The following is a 7,344-nucleotide window of genomic DNA, read 5'->3' as shown; positions in this document are numbered from 1 at the left end:
CTGTGTGGACTGAGCAATACTAATGCAGGATAGAACACTTGGGGCCTTAAGGGTATGAAAAGCTAGTAGTACCAGTCAGAAGCCTTTGGGCAATTATTTCATCTTTGTGCATTATTCTGCCTCTTCCTACTTAACCAATTTGAATGATAAGGAAAAAATGAAAGAGTTGGTGAGAAAACACAGAGAATTACAAAAGTAAAACACCCAATTGGACTGCTAGAGGGGAGGAATAGTTAGATGGAACCTCTGTGGTCACAGCCAGTGTATTTCTAAGCAGGAAATTTGGAGAAAAATAATAGGAAAGGGTTGCCTTCACCAGTCTTTGTTGGACAACTAGAAGCTGAGCTAAATAGACCTTTAGTCTGACCTATCAAGATTGCTCATATATTGCAGTATTAAGTAAAAATGATCTGGCTATTGTAGAGAATCTGGCTAGATGTCTCCCACCAATCATGGACAATCTTTTTTTGCTGGCCAAGGTTGGCAGAGAGCATAGCAATTATTTGATGATATCACCAAGGGGCCAAAAACTGGAATCTTAAGATATTGGGAGAAGCGTTAACAACAGAAGCATTAAGCTGGATCTTAACACATTTCCTGGGTCAAATCCACAGCCCAGTCTTGCCCATCACTATTCCACATAGCAGCTTCTGTCCTGGAACTCCAATGCAATTTAAAGATATATAAATAGCTATACCCATAATTATTCCAGTTACAGAATCACATATATTTCTGTTTGTTTTAATACAGAATTCTACACAAGTTCCCCCAACTTACTTACTGTAACAATCTGCCACCTGCTGCTCCCAAGTCCAGTAACTTTCCTTGCAACCAATGTTGATTCAAAAGAAAGTTCATTTATTGAGAACAAGTGTACAGTTCCAAAGCATTGCTAAGACTAAGCCTGTGTGCGCCAAAAGTAGTTTTTTTTTTTACTTTTTCCCTCCTTCACCCCCCTTGCCTCCTTAGTCTCCTGATTCTCCCGCTGGTACGGCCTTGAGCATTCCAGCGCCTGTGATAAGGAGCCATCTGCCTCTAACGGTGTTCCATCCATCCCCCCCGTCCCCCGCCCACCTTTTACAATGGCAGAACTGCAGCATGTAAAAAGCAAATACCAAACTAGCCAACACTAAAATCTACTATTAAATCTTGTGAGGATTCTGACATGCCGCCCCTCCACAAATGAGGATGTCAGTCAGATGAATCATAGTCTTCACTCTGCAAGAAAAAAAAACAAAAAGAAAAACAAAACATGGTATAATAACCCACTTACTTACGGGATTCACTTTCTATAGAAAAAGTAAGGCAACTTCCTTGCAATAGAGTGTGTTGGGTCCAGCCAATCGACCCTAATTACCAGGTTCGGGACTTGGTGCGAGGTGAACAAAACACCAAGACGAAAATCAGACTTTTTATCCACTTTATTTCAGAGCTCTAAATAAGTTGGAGACTCCCAGCAAAAGGAGGGAGTCCCGATTACAGATTTTACATAGCTTATATACGTTTTCTTCACAGGATCTACGTGACAGTTTAAACAAAGAAACCGGTTAACTTCGTACAAACATCAGGTCACTGTGACTTCAACCAAAGATGGACATCCTTCCAGCTATACATTAATTATTACTCATTATCCCTCTTAAACTTATCTTAACCCCATCTTTCTTCCCCTTACCCTATCAGGATAATAATATTACAGGCATATAGATCTTGCATGTCCTGTCAGTTGGCCCAGCCCTGGCCCCTTATCAGACTGACCACAACTTGTCTCTCTCATCTCTGCTATAGGGTCAAGGAAATCACAAATCATACAACCATTCTTATCTTCAAGGATACAATGAAAGCATTAAAATAGTATAGTTATATTTAAAGCTAAAAGACTACAAAAACAAGCAATGGGGTTACGAGGAAGTGATAAGGCACATAACTATCTTTAGAAATTGTATGGGCATGTCATTGGGAAGAAATATGTCATTCTTGACAAGAATGTCATTGGGAAGAAATATGTCATTCTTGACAAGAACACTGAACACAGTTCCTATCACAGATGCACCCACTCTCATATGCAGGTATAACTTCCATATACTCAGGTCCACTATCAAATTCAGACCCCATCAGTGCTACTATTAATCCTTGCTTTCCTCAAAGTTATTCAGAGGCAGCCAATAGCACACTTAACTGCATTACAAGCAGAGTTAATGTGTTATGAAACCACCTAAAACTTGTCAGCTATAAAGTTGGGAGAGAACATTGTAATCCAAAACAACTCTAGATTTGTTTAGGGATTCTCTCCTAGTCAATCCTATTGAGGGAGCACAATGACCCGGTCAGAAATGAGGCAGATGCTCAGCAAACAGTTGCTGCTGTAGATCACCTAAAAAACCCAGCTTCCCATTACAGAATAAACAACCAGAATTCTGGCAACCTGACTGCAGGAATCAATCAAGCCCCTCCTCCATTCTATTCTGCTCCTGTCAAAGGGCTTGCAGGTACTCATCCTGCAAATATTGACCATCAGCAGTGACTCTAAACGTCAGCAAGGCCTCTTTTGCCTGAGCTGTGCTCCCAAGTATACACAAGCAGCATTCCAAACATTCTCACCCAGTTTTGTGTGCCTGCCATAGAAGATGGAGGGAGGGATCTGGTCTGGTGTCTGTGGCCCTATTTCTTGGATCTGCCTTTCCTGGCTGTGTGTTCTAGAAGCCATGGATATACCCTGAATTGCTTGCACGTGTTCTTCTGCCCTTCCCCCTTCTTTTCCCTTCCACCCTTTGGCGTTGGTTGCAGCTGGATGACTCCTTCTTGCTTCCCTCCCTTACAGAGGGCTTCTCCTTACAAGGAGGGTAATAGTGTTATTCTCCTGTGGACCATATTCCATAGCCAGGGTGCTAATAGAGCCACCAAGATGCTCTATTACGAATCCAGTTCTCCTGTGTGATCAGGAGGCAGTAAGTGACTGGTTTCACCCTTATTAGGAACTGTCAGACATAGCGTAGGCAGATCTTCCTCTATGGGGTTCAAGTCCTCTCCTGGGAACTGAACACACAAACCCTTGCAATTTAGATGACCATATACAATGCACACGATGTGTTAGCGTTAGCAGCTATTCAGGTCCTTGTGCTCTGCAGTGTTGCAAGAAGGAATACATAGAATCTATCTGAATAGCATATACCAGTGTTTCTCACCTTGGCAACTTTAAGATGTGTGGACTTCAACTCCCAGAATTCCCCAGCCAGCCATTTCTATAGAAAATGAATCCTGTAAGTACGTAAGTGAGTTATTATATCATGTTTTGTTTTTCTTTTTGTTTTGTATTAAGGGAAGGTGGATTGCATCCAGTGTTTCTCAACCTTGGCAACTTTAAGATGTGTGGACTTCAACTCCCAGAATTCCCCAGCCAGCTATGCTGGGAGTTGAAGTCCACACATCTTAAAGTTGCCAAGGTTGAGAAACACTGGATGCAGTCCACCTTCCCTTAAGTATTCAGAAAGAGAGAAATATAAAGTTTACATTATGTCATACCCCTGTGTACAAGGTTTTTCTGTGAGTCCTGCTCTCCTTATAAAAAACTTCATGCACAGAGACATGACATAACATTAAATCAGTGTTTCTCTCCTTCTGAGAACTTAGGGGAATGTAGACTGTATACATCATTCAGATAGATATTATGAATCCTGAAAATTCAAACTTTGATGGTATAAGCAACTGAGTCTTCCCTGAAGATTTTAAATCATGGGCATAGGATAAGATAGGGAGAGATGCCTCTTTAGGTAACCAGGCTTAAGGTATTTCATAGTCTCTTCTGAAAGAAAAGAGAGTCAGAAGAAATGTTCTGGAATGTGGGTCTCTCTTCAAGTTGCTTTGCAGCTGGAGCATATTGTTGTCTTCCCATTTGAGTTCCCAGTTTAAGATTATTTTTAAAGCGGGGGCAGGGGGAGAATAACAATATGCATGACTTTGTAGAAATGCTGTAATGAAACTTCAAAGTGTTGGAGTTGCATTTGCAAGATCTACACCTTTAACACTATTAACTATAGAATTAATAAGAGATTGTTTTTGGCTGTGAACTATTAGAATCAGGTGGCAAACTCTGTATAAGAGAAGTGTCTTTCCTCTTACTTGTTCTGCTGCTGTCCTGATTTTACCTTTTTAGGCTCACTGCTTATTCCCTGCTGTCTGGTATATTTGTAATATATTATTTATATTCTTTGTTATCACTTTTGTATTGTTGAGGATATATTTTATGTTTAAGTTTACCTTTTGTATATTTTAAATAGATACTGTATAAAGGTTGATAATTTATATACCTTGTCTTCTCTTAATCTCATTACCCAACAAACTGGTAGTAGAGGATGGTTGGGCTGGAGAAGCTGATAAACTTTTTTAAGAGAAGACAAGAAAGTTATTATTAAGTTTGGTGTTTTTCCTTTTGATCCAGACAGCAAAGAGCCTTTTTTTTTCTTTTTAATGGTAAGAAATTTTTAAAGAGATAAGGTGATTTATATAAGTGAATTATTGATAGTAAATATTTTAAATTAAAGGAGAATTTAGCAGAGGAGTTTGCATAGAGTAATTTTAAAATGTCTGTAACCTTAGGCACTTTAACAGATGGAGCTATTACATCTACTCAAGGTTTCCAACAGGGTGTAAGTAATAACAGTGTATTTTTAATTCCAAAGTTAAATAGGAAGAATTTTCAAATGTGGGATCCAAGGTTAAGAGTTTCCCTTCAAGTACAAGACTGTTTAGACATCATAGATAAAGATATGCCTGAAAGCCAATTAGAGCAAAAGGAGTATGAAATGAAAGAAGCAAAAGTCTTAATGATATTATATGCCTGTATAGAAGATCGTGAAAGTCCATTAGTAACTAAATATAGAACAGCTAAAGGTTTATATAATCCTCTTAAGGGAAAATATTTCATTAGATCAAATAAGAATGTAATATTTTTGAAAGAAAGATTGTATAGTATGAGGATGAAAGAAGGGACTAGTATTGGTAAGCACTTAGATGAAATGTTAAAGCTTGTTTCAGAGCTTCAGTCTGCAGTCTTTCACACCTGTATATTACTTAGTCTACCACAATCCTTTGCAAATCAATGCTTGAGTCTATTGCAAAAGTGGATTTAGATTATACAATTGCTTATTTGAGAGACTTTGGCCTTAAAAGGGTAATGGATAACATACCTGGAAAAATGTCAGTATTATGAACAAGACCTGATCTTAAGGAAAGGAGATGTTATGTGTGCTTGAAGATAGGGCATATTGCTAAATATTGTAAATTTAAAGGGGTAGAAGGTCAAAAGTGCAGAGGAGTAAATGTTCCTACAGAATGTCTTTTAGTAAACAAGGACATTTTAATAGCCACAGAGACTTTAAACCATTAAATGGTAGACCAAATAAGAGATATAATCAAAGGTTTAATAATGGTATAACTGCTTGCAATGATAATCAAATGTTTCAAATATCTGATTATCAAGGTGTAAATGATAGAAGGCATTTTCTCCTTGATAGTGGTAGTTTTATCCATATTTGCCGGTTTAGAGAAAGTTTCAGTGAACTTGATACAGAACATAGACCAGAGATATTGCAAGCAAATCACCAAAGGCTAAATGTTCTTGGAATTGGAACATTTACCTTTAAGAGTTTTTGCTTCTACAGGTGAGATAGTAAACCTTACATTAACAAATGTTGCTTTTGTTCCTGAAGCCTCAAATTTACTTGGTACTAAAAGGATTGTGAAGAATGGTTACACTGTAATACTTAAATCTAATACAGGAAAAATTATTAATGATAGAACTGGTCTGGTGCTTAAAGTTGATGAAAAAGATGGATTTCATTATATCACTGATGTTAATGATAATATAACAAATGAGGGGAGGCCTATATGTCAAACTAAGCAAGATATCTGTGATCATAAAACTTGTCTTTATTCATGGCATGTGAAGTTAGCTCATAGGAATATGCAAAGTATCGAAAAATTATTGACAAAGTGGAATTAATGCTGTTAAATGTGATAAAGCAAAAGAAAGGTGCGAAATCTGTATAAAAGCAAAGGGAATGGCTCCTGGTTATTCAGGACAATCCAATGTACAAGTTAAGGACTTTTTGAAAGAGGTTTGTTCAGACCTAGTGGGTCCTATGCCATTATCTGCAGGCAAGAACAGTTGTTTACTTACCTTCACTGAATTTAAGAGCAAATATAGTTATGTATATATACTTAAACAAGGATGAGACCCTTGAAAGGTTTAAGTGCTATGTAGCTGCAATTAAGAACTGATCTGGTAAGGCACCTTTAACATTATGTACTGATGGAGGTGGAGAATATTGTAATGCAGATTTTAGGAGGTTTATGGAACAGGAGGGCATTGAACATAAAGTAACCATATCTTACTCTCCACAACAGAATGGATGTTCTGAGAAGGTCATAGGTTACACAGTAAAACACACATTAAAAAGGTGGGTACCAGTGTCCAAAGGGTGGGCGCTGGTTGTTGCCAAGGGAAATATGAGCTAGTTGGTTTTTTATCTCTTGAGAGTGACGGCAGCTGTTCCTGCCCCTGGGATGATCCTGCGCTCCACTTTCGCTTTTCGCACTTCCCCAGTTTAACTGACAAACCTTGTCAATTTCAAAGGGAAAGAAGGTTAACAAGGTCCACTTTGATCTTAGCAACTAGTTAAGGTCAGTTCTGGGGCATGCATCATTTTGGATCTTTATTCCAAAATCCTCCATTCCATCAGTATATCAAGGATGACTCTGTTTCTTAGTATAATTAAGGGGGGGGGGGAAGACCATAGAAAGTTGTAATGTAGTTTACTGGGAACAGCAGGCATTGCAAAACAGCCAGACACTTTCAGTGTTTCTCAACCTTGGCAACTTTCAGATGCCAGCCAGGGAGTTGAAGTCCATACATTTGAAAGTTGCCAACTTTCTGTTCAGCTGTCTGTAGAAGAATTCTCATTTTTCTGCTGATAACCAAACATATTTTTCTGGTAGGGAAATGTAATGTCCTGGCAACACACAGAGCATGGAAGAGAGGCTCTCTGAAGTCCTGTGATATCCAAATAAGGACCATACATCGATAGAAGTGAATATGTGATGCTCAGGGTTGAACTGTGGAGTCCTGGGGGTTCTCTGAGCTTGGTTGCTGTCTTGCAAAGGTTTCGTTACCCGGCTAGGGAACATCTTCAGTGCTAGAATGGAATGGATATTCCAACAATACCCTAATCAAGGAACTACCAGAGGGGGAAAAATTAAACAAAGCAAAACCCCACCCCCGCCAACACTGGCAGGCCAGGGCACTGTATATAAACGGAGACCAAACCCCATCCCATTCTAGCACTGAAG

This window comes from Python bivittatus, unplaced genomic scaffold (assembly GCF_059951505.1).
Source record: "Python bivittatus isolate LINGU-HERP-01145 unplaced genomic scaffold, Pbiv_v1 ctg000080_np1212, whole genome shotgun sequence".
In the NCBI taxonomy this organism is placed as follows: domain Eukaryota; kingdom Metazoa; phylum Chordata; class Lepidosauria; order Squamata; family Pythonidae; genus Python; species Python bivittatus.
This window is presented reverse-complemented; position numbering follows the sequence as displayed.